We start from the raw sequence: 18,093 nt of genomic DNA, 5'->3' as shown, positions 1-18,093 counted from the left end.
ATTCACTGCCTCTTCTGTGGTCATTACAATATTATGAATATACTGTCTCTCCCTCTTCCACAAAAGGTAAAGACATGCAATGGTGGTTATCTTGTTGTGGCGCGACAAATTCGACAAAACTTGCACAGCGACAGATTATGATGTGTGGCGCGACAAAACTTCGGCGACAACGCGATCGGGCGAAATATTTCGCGATTGATGTGAACACACAGTAAGAAGGGATGATTCTCGTAAGACTACAACCACTAGTCCCACCCCCCTCTAGGGGGTGGGACCCACTGACGCTACAGACCTATTAGAGCAGTGCCAGTGGGTGGGACTTCACCAGCAGAAACTAACATCCACAGCGTCTGAAGCTAAGCTAACAGAGGCTGTTGATAAAACTGAAGTACAATGGCGGAGGGTACTGGATCTGACATAGAAGATGGCACCATGCAAAAGTTCACCATTTCGAAAGAAATACTAACGAGGACTACCGTATTTTCCGCACTATAAAGCGCACCGGATTATAAGGCGCACCTTCAATGAATGGCCTATTTTAGAACTGTTTTCATATATAGGGCGCACCGGATTATAAGGCGCATAGAATAGAAGATATGCAGTCAAACGTTTGACTGGGGTTGCGTTATGCATCGACTAGATGGAGCTGTGCTAAAGGGAATGTCAACAAAACATTCAGATAAAGTCAAACTTTATTAAGCGTTCTGACAATTCCGTTCACTCCCATGGTAACGATGTTCAAACGTTAATGTGCATATTAACAATATCTCCCAGCTTGTTCAGTTACGTATAACACGTAAAGCTCACTTTTTCAGTTCATTCCCCGTCCACGAATCCCTCGAATTCTTCTTCTTCAGTGTCCGAATTGAACAGTAGGGCGAGTACCGCATCCAACATGCCCGGCTCCCTCTCGTCATTATCCGAGTCACTGTCGCTGCTGTTGCCTGGCAGTTCAGTGATTATTCCTGCCTTTGTGAAAGCTTGGACCACAGTTGAGACTTTTATATATCAGCCCAGGCATCCACGATCCATTGGCAGATAGTGGCGTAAGTCGCCCGGCGCTGTCTCCCCGTCTTGGACGTGTGTTCGCCTTCTAAGGCCCCGTCCACACAAAGCAGATTTTTTGGTGAAACCGCATAAGTCTTGTCCGTTCGGCCGACCGTCCAGACGGAGCCGGCGAATCCGGTGCCCGAAACCGCACATTTCTGAAACCACCCTCGGAGGTGGTTTCAAATCTATCCGGACCTATGCGGTTTCGTGTTAGGATTCGTGTGGACGTCTGAAATGCTTGATGACAGTGGCTCTGTCACGTTAAAATTGTACCGGGGGCGAAAATTGTACCGGCCTACGTCATCAGTTGTTGACAACTTGACAACTGATTTGATTGGGTTGTCCGTTGCCGGGCAGGTTTCAAAAAACATTCGGCTCATGTTTCCAAAGACGAAATAACATAATACAGATAACGGATCGCTAGATAACACTTGTTTTTACTTTATATTTGTATTGTATTGAATTGTTTAATCGAATTTAGCTAGTAAACTGAGTGTTTAAAGCAGGTTTCAAAAACCATTCGCACTTATGTTGCCGAACACCAAATAACATAATAACGGATCGCTAGATAACACTTGTTTTTACTTTATATTTGTATTCTACTGAATTGTTTAATCGAATTTAGCTAGTAAACTGAGTGTTTGAAGCAGGTTTCAAAAACCTGTCTTGTCACGCTCAATGAAGGAGTGCAATGAACGAGCATGAAAGTTCGCGAATGTTCAAGAACCTTCCTACGTCATTCGACGCGATCGCCCGTTGCCAGGCAACAGACGATCGCGTCGTCTGTTGCCAGGCAGGTTTGGAATTTGTCAACAACTGATGACGTAGGCCGTTATAATTTTCGCCCCCGGTACAATTTTAACGTGACAGCTCCCCACCAGCTGGGGGACGTCAGAGTTGCGTTGAATTTTTTATTATTTTATTTGTATTCTTTTTGTAGCTTTAAATAAAGCCCCTTGATAAATGTAATTACTAACTGTACATTAAAAAGTATTTCTGCTCAATTTAAAAGGTTGAATCTCCTCGTGACTGAATGTTTGTATACAGCGCGCAGGCTTGATGTGCTCCACTTTTTTCTGTGGAGAACCAGCGCCTTGAATATTTAATACAGCGTTTCTACAGCTCGATGCGGTTTCGAAATGACTCCGTCTTTACGGAGTGCGCCTTATAGTCTTTACGAAGTAAGCCTTATAGTGCGGAAAATACGGTAATTCACTGAGTTCACCAACTAATACCCCTCACTAGAAATGTTGTGTGAAATGATTTTCAAGCTGTCTTGCGGTATCAGCTTGGTAGATGGAACAGCGAGGTGTCCGATAGGCGGAGATCTAGATCAGCGGGAGTGGCCAGCGAAGCTGTGCATGGTGGTGCATGGTGGGAGTTGTTGTCTTCAATCCACAAGCGCCAAAAAGTCACTTTCTGCCTTTTCTCGGTCAACCAAACTCAAATTTTATTTTATTATTCGACTACATATAGGACCCAATTTCAATACATATTCATGCCTCCACCGGTGAAATGCTCCTTTAAAGGTCCCATGACATATCACCAGGTGTGGTGTGATTAGCCGTTATAAGCCGTTTTGGGAATTGGCCCCTTAGTACATCACAGCTGGGTGTGTCCACCTAGATGTGTGCTGGATAGATCAGTCTACCATTCTACCCATTGGACTGTTCCAAACATTGCTCATCTATCCGTCACACATCTAGGTGGACACGCCCACCTGTGATGTCATAAGGGGCAGATTTCCAAAACGGCTTGTAACGGCTAATCATACCACACCTGGTGGCATGTCATGGGACCTTTAATATGAGTTCCCTAGCCTGCCGTCCCCCAGTGGCTAGAAATGGCGTCAGGGGTAAAACGAGCACTAGCTATCCTGTTCTGCCTAAGAAAAAACAAAGCTCAGACGCGCCGATTTGGATTTTTTCCCCCATATGTCGTCTTACGGGGAGATGTTACCTCCCCTTTCTCTGCTTTGCCCAATGAGCTACGACCTTGCGAGCGCCACATGTGAGTGTGGGTGTGTGAATACACACACTGTAGTGCAAGTTTTGTACACTTCTTTGCTATTTGGATAACCGTTCTGCCATTGGTGTTATGGCGCATAGCACATCGGGTTCTCTGACGTCTCCGGTATTTCCACAACGAGACTCGTAGTGGGGGTTATCTCAACCATGGTTTTGAGAAAGTATTGCGGGAAAGGATCTTTGGCCTTGACCCCTGAAGTACTTGAACCGTGACATGGTGGAGAAAGGAATTGTTGCCTGCGATTGTCTCCCGCTGGAGCCCCGCTGCCCGCTGCCGAGGCGGTGGTCCTTCGGCAGCGAGCAGCGGAGCTCCGGCGGGAGACAATTGCGGGCAACAATCTCTTTCTCCTCCATGTTGAGGTTCAGTCTACTTCAGATTGATGTGGGAGTGGAAGAACCAGAGACGTCGGAGAACCCGACGCAGTCTTTTGAGATTCATAATATCGTCTGGAGGCGCACACAGCTTTTGGCCGTGATCATATATATTACATGATATAGATATCTATGTATAATAGGATATTATTTAGATATAGAGCTCCAGGACTCCCGCCGGAGAACCCGGAGTGTTCTATAATATTTACAGAACACGGCCAAAGGCTGTGTGCGCCTTGCCTTTGCGATAAATCCACTGTAAACAGAGCGCATGGTACCGTGGCCGCAAGCTGCTCAGGGCCACACCCCCACCCTCCTCCTTGACCTGCCTCTCTCCTCCTCATTTGCATTAAAGCTTGCATTAAAGACACCGAAACAGCGCGTTTGGGGAAAGCTCAATGTCTCGTAGTGGCTTTAATTCTGCACCACAGCTGAATTTCGGGAACGTCTTCAAATACTGTGTCAGGGGTCCACTAATATCTATATTAAAGCTTCCATAAAGTAGCATGCCATTTCTAGCTACTGGGGGACCATGACATTTTCATGCCATGGGACCTTCAAATTTTAGTCTAGAGACTATTTTATAGAAAATATCTTGAGAAAGCAATTTCCAGCCTTAATGGGATAGATTGAGCACATCTTATTGATGCCATAGGGTGAATCAATCGTTGCATGATAAAATAAAATTCTTAAAATGATTGTCATTTTCAATACATTTTTGAGTGGATTTCTTTGTTGTTCGATATCCACGCCTGTTGGGAGGCCAGAGGTATTCAATATTATACATCATGCCGTTGTTAGCACGTAGCTGTATCTTCTGATTTGGAGACAGCCTTCAGTATGTGGACCACTAGACTGCTCCTTCGCCAAAGGCTGGACTGAAATGGTTTCTGAGTCTGAACTGAAACTATAAAAAATAAGATTGTCCCTTTTCCCTTCCAACGGCAGATGAGAAATCCGTCCTCTGGGGGTAAAATAAATATTTCACAGAGCGGACAGAGGGAGGAATGTATAAAAGAGATACTAAAGAAGAAGAAAAGTATCTCGCTGGGACTTCGATGTAAAGATGAATAGATAGAAGGACAAAACGCTTCTCCACAGACTCTCAAACTGCCTCCGGGAAGCTAACTTCTGAATTATGGAGTTGGTCCACAGACACACACACACACACACACACACACACACACACACACACACACACACACACACACACACACACACACACACACACACACACACACACACACACACACACACATACATACTGTACACACATATACACACACATACACACAAGAATACACACATACACATACAGTGTTAGTCTGATGGGGGCCCCTGAAGTGTTCTCTAGCCCAGGGGCCTCAGAGAGATCCATCATTGCTATGGATAGTAATGGATCCAACCTTTTTTCTTTTCTTTTTTTTCTTTTTTTCAATTACATGAACCCAGCATTCATTATTCTGGCTGTTACTATTGACACTATTAACAAATGAATATTCAATCAAGGGGTCCAATATAAAGGGGATCAATTATTTATCAATTAGAATTTGTTGCATATGGCAATATTTCAACGTTTTTGAGTATCAGTTATTATTCCCCAATTAGATGCAAGCAGTAGAGAGAGGTGTTTCCTGTTTTCCAGGCCATGGGAGGACCTGTTAACAAACCACAGAAGAGGAGGTGAGGGGGCCATCAACAGGTTAGAGATGGACCAAATGCATATCCACATAACCGCCGCAGCCTACAGTAAAAATTACACTGGATAATATGTGGTGTATTGGAATTGTGCGTCTTTCTCAAAGTCACACTCTGATGTTGAGTTGATGGCAGGAGTTGGAGCGCTTCACACTTAGCTTTGGTTTTCATGCAATTCTTTTAACAAACTATGTGCCACGCACAGTGATAGATTAAATATGAATGGCTTTTGCAACCCCTGCAGCATCTGTCACAATAAAAGCCGGTCCAGGATTGACATAAGTCATAAAGCTGTCCATATCAGTCCTAATGCCAAGTGGAGGTCAAGTTTAACTCTCAACAATAGGCCTTCATCTGTTGCTGCAGAAGGTAAGTAATACAGAAACCTGACGGACTGTACAGCAGAGTATCCGGAGGTCCCGTCTGGAATCCAAACTCACATTTCCGTAAAAACAAGATCCCAATATTAAGCAGTAGATAATTAAAAACAACCTTATTTCAAGTTAATCTGTCCGCAGGTTTTTTATGCCAAACACTTCCTTCCTTGGGAAGTACTCGCGCACGAGGCGTTATTGATGATTCGCCACATTCTGCATTTTTCCTGCCCTTCCCCTCCTCCATTATTCATCCCTCTGTATTTTTTAATCTCTCCGTAGCTGAGTCAGAGCCTGGCTCAATTTGGACTGTGTTCCTCCACTGTGCTCGTGTCTATAGCCTTGATTAAACGGGGTATGCTGCTGCTGGGGATTATATTGGGGTCCGCCTGAATGCCATTTCTTCTAGTATATGTGTGTTCTCTTTCCCATTACTGCTCCAGCATTTAGACTAACTTGGGTTTAAGGCCGTCAGTTGATTTCTGAATGTCATTTTCTTCTTACTTTCTCAGTCGACGGACGGAGGTAGTGTGCCCACTAGTGTTGGCTCGTTCGTTGAAATGAATCATTAAATCCACCACTAGTCATTAAATCCACCACTGCACCGTCAGTCAAAGGACACAGAAGGCGTGGCTGACGGATGGGGGAGGTTTCCAGGGTCGTCAGAGCCCGAGTAGTGTCACAGTGCTTAAATGTGCATACGTGATTGTAGACTATGTTGACAGTCTCTATGGTTACTGCTACTGCGTGCTGACGTCACGGGGACGCACAGCATGCTGGGGCGCGTTGGTCGTTGTTGGTGGTTGGAACTGGGCTAATAAAGCTAGTGGGTGTAACACCGTTCGCTGTCTACACTATCAACATTCATGCACATCTACATGGTGTCAGAAGTGAGCCGAATCTAATTTAAGATGGCACAAGGACTCCGCCGGATCGACCCGCTCGTCTTTAATGAGGATATCTCTCACAACTGGGAGAAGTTCAAGCGGGAATGGCATGTCTATAGCAACGCCGGGCAGGCGACGGCTAGTACGAAAGTGCAAGCCTACACGTTTCTCAACCTCGCCGGTCCGGAGGCATTGGATAAACTCGACACATTTGATTTTGCGGCCGACGAGGATCGCGAGGACCCTGCCGTGCTGGTAAAGAAATTTGAGGAATTATGCCTGCCGGTAAAGAACGTGATTATGGACAGACATGCATTCAACACAACTGAAACGGCATGAGTCGATCCAGTCATATGTTTCCGCGTTGAAGGTCATGGCCAAGAAATGTGACTTCGGGACACTGCATGATGAACTGATGAGAGATCGTTTGGTCTGTGGTATTCACAATGACTCTGTCCGTGCACAGCTTTTAAAGGAGAAGAAACTGATGCTTAATTCGGCCGTTGAGATCTGCATGCTACACGAACGATCTGAGAAGGGCAACAGAGAACTAAAAAAGGAAGCAGAGGTGTGCACAGTGCAATTCGACCCATGCACAAACTGTGGTGGCCAACACGCACCAGACCGGAACAAATGTCCAGCGCTCAACAAGCGCTGCAACACGTGTGGAAGAATGAACCATTTTTCTAGATGCTGCAGATCAGGCAAACCGTTTGCCCCCAACAGGCCAGGGCAGGCTCCGCCCCCCGCTGCACGCAGAGGCAGATACACACACGTGAGTGAACTTGACACGCAGCCACTGCAAGGGCCAACTAATGTGTTTCACTGTGAGTATTGTAGATTGTACGTGTGTGTTTGCTTGGATCACTTTATCCAGGACGGTAACTCCAGTCAGAGAGTAGACGCATACACAGGGAACAGTTCAGGATGTTTATATCTCTTGCAGACGAATGACATCAATGATGGCTTCAATAAGCAACCAAATGAATGACGGAATGGATGAACAGATGTATGAATAAATGAATGATGTAGGAATGGTTTTTCTGTAAGACAGAATAAGAAATAGACAAATAGTTATTACTAGATTTACCTACTAAAACACCGGGCTCTAGTACTAACAACATCTCATAAATGCTATCTAAACATAACTGACATAAATAGCTGCCACATGCACACGTTAACACAATAATGCAATAGTGCAATATAACGGCCGACATGGTGCGGCAGCGCGACGCACACGTGCTACACGAGGTGCAGGCTAATACACTAGCTACCCAATTCGTGAGTAAATCAATTAACACAGTAACAGAACCACACAAATCACGGCTACTATAAGGAACCGAGTTACGGAATGTATATAACATTTATATTACGTAGATACACGTAGTTCAATATTACTCACTCTTCACGAACGCATTCTCTGTCATGGCGTGTTAAGCAGTCGCGCGCAACGAGCTCTGGCGCAGCCCCGTACAACTCGTAACTCTAGGACCCTACGACGCTACCTGGGCTGCCCAAAGTGCCTGAATAGAAATAACGCTATATATTATACGATACGATATTACAAACTAATAGGGAATTTACAACAGTGAGACTGTGGAAATGCTTTACTGTGAGAGCATAGACAAGCCAGAGGATGTGCGTGGACAAGATGAAAGGTTTGCTGAGCTGTCTGCATGCAACACTGGCAGACAACTGACTGTGAAAATTGACACTGGGGCCAAATGCAACGTCATATCCAGGGCTCTTCTACAGTACATTGATCCTACTGCTCACGTCAATCTCAACAAAAGAGCAAATCTTGTAGCGTACGGAGGTCATATAATCCAGACTCTTGGTGCGGCAGACATGGTTTTTAGTTGTGGTTTGCTACGTTTCCAAGTTGTGGACAGAAACGTCAAACCACTGCTAGGTCTCAGAGACAGTGTCAGGCTCGGCTATGTGATTTTTGGACCAGAGGTGCATGCCGTCGTCCAGCAGGAGGCGCCAGGGCTGACTGAGTACAAGGACCTGTTCGACACCAGCGCCATTGGCAAGCTGCCGGTGGTGTATCACATGCGCCTGGATAACACCGTGCACCCCACTGTATGCGCTCCAAGACGGGTGCCACTGGCCATGAAGGACAAGATTGTGGCGGAACTGCATAGAATGACCCGACTCGGAGTCATCACACCGGTTCAGGAGCCCACTGAATGGGTTTCAGCCATGGTGGCTGCGAGCAAACGAGATGGGAGCATTAGACTGTGCATCGACCCCGTCAACCTCAACAAAGCCCTCCTCAGACCCCACCACCAACTGAAAACTGTGGAAGAGGTGATCGCTGACATGCCTGATGCCAAGCTGTTCAGCATTCTGGATGCTAAGTGTGGTTTCTGGCAGGTGCCGCTCAGCAAAGAATCCTCGAAACTCACCACCTTCATGACTCCTGTGGGCCGTTATGCCTTCCTGCGGATGCCCTATGGCATCACCACGGGGAGTGAAGTTTTCCAGCGGTGCATGGAGCAGCTTTTCGAAGGACTGCCGTGTGCAATTGTGATAGATGACATTTTAGTGTGGGGCCGTTCGAGAGAGGAGCATGATCTCCGTCTCCGCCAAGTCATGGACAGGATACGGGCTGTCAATCTCAGACTGAACCCTGAGAAGTGCCGTTTCAGGGTCACTGAGGTTGCTTATGTCGGTCACCTGCTCACCGACCAGGGTGTGAAACCCGACCCTGCCAAGACCGCTGCCGTCCGCCTGATTCCCCCGCCTGAGGACAAGAACGGTCTCCTAAGGTTCCTAGGCATGACCAACTACTTGGCCAAATTTGTACCAGACTACAGCGAGGCCACGGCGCCCCTGCGCGAGCTGTTGCGCCAGGATGTAGACTGGTGCTGGCTGGGGCTCCACCCAGCGGCGTTCACAAAGCTCAAGGAACTTATCGCAGGTCCCCCAGTTCTGCGGTACTTTGATGTGCACCAACCTGTTGTGCTGTCAGCTGACGCCTCACAGCACGGACTAGGTGCTGTCTGCCTCCAAAACGGCAGACCGGTGGCTTTCGCTTCCAGGGCCCTCACAGAGACTGAGTCACGCTATGCTCAGATTGAGAAAGAGCTCCTGGCCCTTGTCTATGCTTGCACAAAATTCCATCACTACATATATGGACGGGCTGTGACTGTTGAGACTGACCATCAGCCGCTCATTACCATACTGAAAAAGCCACTTCACACAGCCTCTGCGCGCCTACAAAGGATGATGCTCCGCCTGCAGCGTTACAACCTCGACGTCATCTACAAGAGGGGCAGGGAGCTCTACGTCGCTGATGCTCTCTCCCGTGCACATCTGCCCTCCACTGACCAAGCTGAGGAAATGGAGGAGTACGAGGTTATGGTGGTGGACGTCCTCTCCTCACACAGGGTTGAGGAACTGAAGCGTGAGACGTTGGCTGGTCCTCTCTGCACTGTAAAAAATGATTTTTTGGCCCTGTAATTATTATTTCAATTATGTATATAAATTCTACTCCGAATTCAGTGCTTTTACTTTAAAACACCAGTTTTTAATGTAGTGCATTACTTGGTGATTGTTTGTAATTATGTGTACTCAGTTTTGTATGTAAATTGAATCATTCGATCCAAGTAATATTCACTAAACCAGTTCATTGGCCTAATTAGTTGATATTTCCAAGTAAAATGTACTTGAGTGATATCAGTGAAACTGGCAACTTTCACGAACATTCGGAGCATGACGTCAAAGCCCCTCCCCAAATTTGAACGGTCTTTCGTCCGAGACGTGCTGTACTCCAGTCTAAGTTCCACATTTCAACTGGGTTGGCAGACTTTGTTAAATGAGATGGGGAAGAACGTGAATGAACCACGAAGGTAAGTTTTAAGCGAAACAAATGTTGTACGTTCCTGTTGGCTCACCTACTTAAGTCAGTTTCTCCGCACTGAAAGCAGATGCGGCTGCGGCGCTAACAAATAGTGTATTTTCCTGCTAGCTAGCTAACTTTGCTAGCGCCACGAGGTATGTCCAGGGTTTCCGACAGCACTTTACAGCTTAGGCGGCCGCCAAAGCAACACATGCCTGCCGCCTTAACTAGCGTCTTCAAAAACAAAAACGGGCTGAATTTCAGCGTGGGATTGTGCACAATTTAATTTATGCCTGCAAATCCAACACTTATAATGTGTGGAATTCCCGCACACATTTTACAGCGATGCATGTTCAACCAACGTGGCCGGAACCACTGTGTCCGAGTGTCTTGACTTCAACCCTGAACACGCCTGTAGATTTGAACCTCCCGCTAGCAGAACACACAGTGCTTTTACATGGGATAGCTTGGATTAAACCTTATACCGATTTTCCTACTCGAACGGACCATGTCAATTGCCCGAACGTACATGGCCTTTAGAGATCGGATAATGGCCGGAGCATGGCTGAATCCGCTACCCTAAGTGGCGCTGTAGCCCTTTCATACAGTGGTTATAGAACTTCTGGTTGACCTCTACTGTAAAAGATGTATGTTAAGTTGCACACTTCACGTTAGAATGCAGTTGCAGGCTTACATTCCCCATGGGTAACTTTCTGTTTCCATCTATACGTGCTGTGATGTATGTATCACAAATAAATTCTCCTCCAACACTGAAGAGATCCTTAGGAAGTGTCATCAGCGGAAGTATCTCTTAAGGAAACTAAATTCCTTTGGAGTCAGCAAAAACATACTGCTTACTTTCTATTACTCCTTCATTGAAAGCATCTGTACATTTTCTATAAAATGTACAGTGATGGTTCCACTCCATCACCCTCCAAAACAGAAACGTTTTGGAGTACGGCCAGAGTTTGCTCTAAAATAATTGGACTTTCAATAAGAACTCTCTCCTCCTTCCACGACCAGCAAACACTCCGGTTAGCCAAAAGAATTATGCAGGACCCCTCACACGCTCTACATACCGCCTTTGAGTGGCTCCCCTCAGGGCGCCGACTACGCTGCCTCGGCTGTAGGACACAGAGGAGAAAAGCAACCTTTGTTCCCAAGGCTGTTCACCTCCTCAACTCCTCCTAAACCCCCCACCCGGGCTTGTGCCCTCCCCACATGGACTGGTGAAGCCGTGTTTGTTTTTGTTTGTTTGTTTTTGTTTGGACATGGCCCTGTCCTTTGTAATGCTGCTGCTATGTGCCCTCAATTGCCCCCTGGGGACAAATAAAGTTTTTTTGAATTTGAATTTGTATGCTACATATGTTATGTATTCTCTGCAATAAATTCTTTTTGTGTTTAATCGCATCATGTTGACGGCAGAAGGGACATTATCATCCGTTGCTTAGTTGAGTATCTTGGAGAGAGTGGAGAGGAGCTGATCAAAGACTATCAGGTATCTGATGATAATCATGACCATATTAAAATGATTGTCTAGCCTTATAATCTGGTGTTCACTTGTGATATTATATTGAAGGTCAAAGATTCTCTACACTTGTGATGTTTTTTAAAAGACTCAAAAGATGCACATTTTTAATCAGGCTTTTAACTGATTTCTTAAATTATTTTTATGCTCTTACCCATTTTTTTTTTTTATCATATTTAATCTTTATCTTATCTAGCTTAAACTTTTACCCTTAAGTGTTCTTGGGGATATTTCCAGCCAACCTGTTTATTTAACAAGCCACGTTTTGGATTTCGGAACATCCACAAAGTAAATAATTTAAGAACACTTAAGGGTTGCCTTTTGTCTCTATTTAACGATCACTTATTAACTTTATTTTATGAGCAAAAGAGTAATTTAATTTATACCTTTTTATATAACCTATTTTAATCCCTCAGTTTTGTGTTTCCCACACTGGGACTAGTTCTGGTCTACCAACACGGGTGCAGTCCCATAGATAGCTCCAGCCTGGGTGGCTGGAGGGCTCTGCACCCCTGTGTGGAGCCTCCTGTCTGCCCGGGCCAGGGTGGTCACTGTGGAGGCACTCCCTGTGGTCGTGGGCGATGACCCCTCTCAGTCTGGATGGCCCCCAAAAGTGACTTTCTTTGGCTCAGGGTCAGCCTCTGTGAAGCACGTTGTGTAACTTTATGTATGAAAAGTGCCATATGAATATTGTTGGATTTGAGTACACTAAATTTAGTATACCTTTTTTGTTTTTATTTTCAAGTTTTTTTTCTCTTAAGCTTTTCTTTTACTTGGAATCGATTCTTAGTTTGTTTCTCATTGTGCCTTATTTGTTTTCACAGGACGTCAGCCAAGAAGCAGTGAAAGAGGACTGCAGTAATCACATGATGCAGATCAACGTCATCCATCCCAATGTGGCACAGGAAAACCAAGATCCTGTGTATGTCAGTCATCATCAAGTGTGACAAATGCTTGCCTCCTGCTCATGGGTGTCATCTATGCTGTAAACTTAAGTTACCCACTTAAACTGAAATATACGTTTGAAGTATTTCAGAAGCTGTTTCTTGAGCTTGACGTCATTACAATGTCACCAAAGGTCCAGTTTCTCCACAATAAACTTTTAGCGTGAGTGTTCCAGTGCTATTTGTGCTTTTGTCCAGCACAAACAATCTCTTTACTTTTGTCATTTTTCTGACTGAAATTTCAAGTGTTGCTTAGTTTTTAAGTTATTTCTGTTCTGAACATCCTGAGAATGTCTGCAAAGGTAGCCATTGCAGTTTATGTATGCATTCTTTGCTTTTCTGAAAAGTCAACTGTAACACTGTATTCGTTTGTATGCTGGAATATCAGTCCTAAAGTCAGTTGGTGCTTTGTCATTCCGCATTGAATTTTTCAAAGCCTAAACTGCTTTACTTTTCAGCTTTTGTGTGTGTGTGTGTGTGTGTGTGTGTGTGTGTGTGTGTGTGTGTGTGTGTGTGTGTGTGTGTGTGTGTGTGTGTGTGTGTGTGTGTGTGTGTGTGTGTGTGTGTGTGTGTGTGTGTGTGTGTGTGTACACTGTTTTCAAATTTGCTAGCAGGAAGTTCTGTGTGGTTGTTATGTATTTTAAATACATCTATGCCATTTCAAATGTGAAATAAAAGTGTATTTCAAACATCCCTTAAGCTGCAAATATTTGTTTCTGGAAAATATTGAATTATTAGAATAGTAAAAAATATTTACTCAATTCAATTAATATTAACTAATACATTCATAATAAATATTACTGAATAATTACATAAAATATAACAAAGAAAAGATGAGTAAGAAACACAAAGAATCATGAGCAACGTTTACTTGGGTTTTGTAATTAGATGCAATGGTAATCTGAGTGAAAGTTACAATCCATAGGTGAGTATTGTCAGTGCAATTTACTTGTGAATTTTTCATAAAAAATAAGTGGTTCTAGTAAGTAAATATTACTTAGAAATAGCCTGAGTAAAGATTACAAGCACTTTCTGTGTGGAAAAATATGCCTTAGTTTTTTTAAGTAAATGTCACTCCAAATTTCTTTCAGTGTGCCGGAGTCTCGCTGAGGTCGTTTCTGCAGGCTGGCCCGATGCATTTAGGGAGGTGCCACGTGACCTGCGACCGTTCTACCCCATGAGAGAGGAACTCACGAGTGACAGTGGTTTGCTCCTCCGTGGACGGCGGTTCATCATTCCACACTCCCTCCAGCATTACTACATGCAACAGCTGCACCAGGGCCACCCTGGTCTCGAGGCCACGAAGCGCAGGGCCAGGGAGACAATGTTCTGGCCGACCATCTACACTGACATTGAAAGGGAAGTTTCCAGGTGTGCCCCCTGCAATGCTCTCAAGCCACACCAGCCTAAGGAGCCCCTTCAACTGCATGACATCCCTGACCTACCCTGGTCCCTCACCGCAGCAGATGTTTTTGAGTGGGAGGGGAAGGAGCATCTTGTGCTTGTGGACTCCTACTCTGGCTGGTTCGAGATAGACCGGCTCTCTGGCACAACAAGCGCCACATTGGTGGCCAAGTTTAAACGACACTTTGCTACTCACGGGGTACCACAGCAACTCATGACAGACAATGCTGCTTACTTCACAAGCAGGGAGTTCCGGGAATTTGCTCGCAAGTGGGACTTCTGTCATGTCACCAGCAGTCCACTGTACCCTCAGTCCAATGGGCTTGCTGAGAGGGCTGTGCGCTCGGCAAAGCACCTACTGGAGAAATGTGCACGAGATAGAACGGACATAGACGCCGCTCTCCTCAGCCTTTGCAACATGCCCAGGGACGGGTTGCCGTCGCCAGCTCAATGCCTTCTCTCTCGGCGCACCAGGGCTTTCATTCCCATGACCAAAGCCATGTACTCACCCGAAGTGGAGACACAGGTCCAGATGGCTCTAACACAGGTGAGACAGAGTGGAAAGGCCTACTACGACAAATCAGCTAGGCCACTGGCTCCACTGCGAGCTGGGCAGACAGTGAGAATGCAGACAAAGAGAGGACACGACAGACTGGCAACAGTGCTAGGAACAGCACCACAACCAAATAGTTACCAGGTCCAGGCTGGAGATGCAACATATGTCAGGAACAGACGCCACCTACTCCAGACACCTGAGACCTATGTTCCTGACTCCACGGCAGGGGACCTACCTGCTGTTGCTGTAATCGCACATCCACGAAGCCCACAACATGACAGTGTGGGACCGGAATTGTCACAGGGACAGCGGCCTGTGATTTTTACTCGCTCAGGGAGAGCGTCGAGACCCAGCTCTCTCTACGAGGACTTTGTCACAGACCAGCTCTGTGATGTGCTGGCACACTGACATTTGACCCCCAGCCTGTTCTGGCTGTGTGGACTGTTGGACACTCTTTCTAAAAGAAAAAAAAAGAAAAAACAGATATGTTACATGTTCTGTATTAGATGCTTGGGTTTTCATTATATGCAAGTCTGCTATTTTATATTATGTGCCGTTCTATTATCTGCTATTTTCTATTATCTGCTATTTCATATTATGTGCCTCGTTAGCATATAACTTAAGAAGGGGGATGTAGACTATGTTGACAGTCTCTATGGTTACTGCTACTGCGTGCTGACGTCACGGGGACGCACAGCATGCTGGGGCGCGTTGGTCGTTGTTGGTGGTTGGAACTGGGCTAATAAAGTTAGTGGGTGTAACACCGTTCGCTGTCTACACTATCATCATTCATGCACATCTACAGTGATCAGATTGGATGACGGATCCATCGCTGCCGAAAAATTTGACAACTTTTCGACTGAGCCTTCAGCGCACGGATCCACAATGCATTGCGCGTCCGTCCCCATTCAAAGTAAATGGGGATCAGTCAACGGACGGAGGCAGTGGACATGAGTCGTAAATGTGCCTTCAGGGCTTGTTCACACTGCCTCCATCCGTCGACGGATCTAATTGACTTTGCATGGGGCGCTCGTGAATTGCATTGTCGGTCCGTCTGTCAATTCGGCTCCGTGGCTTGGTCAAAAAGTTGAGAATTGTTCACCTTTTCAGGCAGCGGCGGATCCGTCAGCCAGGCCCGTATCAGACGCGGGGGATGAGTATGATGCATCCCCCTCACTTCTATTGGAAGGCCATTCCATCCCCTCCACTTTTGTTCGTCAAATCCTCACAAAAATCAGCTTTTCTAATAAAAAATAGTAAACGTTCGCCTGTTGTATGCAATTTAAAATGGTTGCTATGATTGCATCCCTCTGTATCAAATTATCACTCTGTAAATCCCAGCGCTACAATTGACGTTACGTAGACTAAACAGCTTGCGCAGCCTGCAGAAAGCGCTGGCAGCGGTGCTCCCGAGACCCGACTGCCTGAGAGCTCAGCGCGGTGACCGCGGTCATTCAAGCAGTTTCTCACAGATTGCTGTGACTAACTGTTCGTGCTGCATACTGACTTGACGCCTTCAATGAAAAGGTAGAATTGAATCACTGTTTTAGATCAGCATCATTCACTGCCTGTAATGAAGGCAACATTTTCAGGCATATTAAGCGATTAAAGCGATTAAGCGATTAATTATTAATCATTAATAGATGCAAGGTTCATGGCTCTCTATTCAAGAGCTAGTTACCTCCTAGCATAAGATCCCATTCATTCTTCCGACTGGAACTAAGCCTACTTTAGTTTTAAAACTGTTCTCTTTTTTCGTGCAATATAGCCAATGATGCCGAAAACTAAAAGAAAAAGACAGGGGACTATAGACGGCTTTTTCAAGAGAAAACAAGTAAGTTGACTTCTCTCCCTCTGCAGACACTGACGTGCTTGCAAGTTGCAAGCTATAGGCTATCTGTTTCGAGTGCTACCGCGGTAGCACTCGAAAATGTGGCCAAACAAATTCTTGCACTGGCTTAACATGGCTATAGCCTACTACATGATATGCCAACCCGGTCTCACGAAAAGACGTGACACTGTCACGTTATTTAATCTATTGAAACGTGTTCAGGATCACGTATTTTCAAATTTTTCGTGTTTACAAGCACAAATTCCAAACCCATGTATTTCAATTCCTGAGAGCTGTGTTGTCTGGAGCCTTGTGCTCCTGGTAGGGTCTCTCATGGCAGAGTGGTCTCAGGTGAGGGGCCAGACTAAGAATGGTTCATAAAACTCCAATGAATAACGAAAAAAGAGGAGATGTGACCCGGCCCGGAGGAAGCCCGGGGCCCCCGTCTGGAGCCAGGCCCAGACGGAGGGCTCGATGGCGAGCGCCTGGTGGCCGGGTTTGCCACGGAGCCCGGTCGGGCACAGCCCGAACAAACTACGTGGCACCCCCCCTCTCTTCATCCCATGGGCCCACCACCTGTGGGAAGACCCGTTGGGGTCGGGTGCGCAGCCACATGGGTGGCAGCGAAGATCAGGGGTCTCGACGGACCAGACCCGGGCGGCAGAAGCTGGCTCTGGGGACGTGGAACGTCACCTCGCTGTGGGGAAAGGAACCGGAGCTTGTGAGGGAGGTGGAGCGCTATCAGTTAGATCTGGTGGGGCTTACCTCCACGCACAGTCTCAGCTCTAGTACCGTACTCCTGGATAAGGGTTGGACTCTATTCTTCTCCGGAGTTGCCAAGGGCGTGAGGCGCCGGGCGGGTGTGGGGATACTCATAAATCCCCGGCTGAGCGCCGCGGTGTTGGAGTTTACCCCGGTAGACGAGAGGGTCGCCTCCCTGCGCCTAAGGGTTGTAGGGGGGAAAACTCTGACTGTTGTTTGTGCGTATGCACCAAACAGCAGCTCAGAGTACTCGGCCTTCTTGGAGACCCTGAATGGAGTCCTGTATGGGGCTCCAGTAGGGGACTCCGTAGTTCTGCTGGGAGACTTCAACGCCCACGTGGGCAACGATGGAGACACCTGGAGAGGCGTGGTGGGGAGGAACGGCCTCCCTGATCTAAACCCGAGCGGTCGTTTGTTATTGGACTTCTGTGCTAGTCATGGATTATCCATAACAAACACCATGTTCGAACATAAGGGTGCTCATAAGTGTACCTGGTACCAGAGTACCCTAGGCCGAAGATCGATGATCGATTTCGTGATCGTGTCATCTGATCTGAGGCCGCATGTCTCGGGTAAAGAGAGGGGCGGAACTGTCAACCGACCACCATCTGGTTGTGAGTTGGATCAGGGAATGGGGGAAATTTCCGGATAGACCTGGTAAGCCCAAACGAGTAGTGCAGGTGAACTGGGAACGTCTGGAGGAGGCCCCCGTCCTAGGTATCTTCAACTCACACCTCCGGCGGAGCTTTTCTGGCATTCCTGTGGAGGTTGGGGGCATTGAGCCGGAGTGGGCGGTGTTCAAAGCCTCCATTG

This window comes from Gadus macrocephalus, chromosome 8 (genome assembly GCF_031168955.1).
Source record: "Gadus macrocephalus chromosome 8, ASM3116895v1".
NCBI classification, from domain to species: domain Eukaryota; kingdom Metazoa; phylum Chordata; class Actinopteri; order Gadiformes; family Gadidae; genus Gadus; species Gadus macrocephalus.
This window is presented reverse-complemented; position numbering follows the sequence as displayed.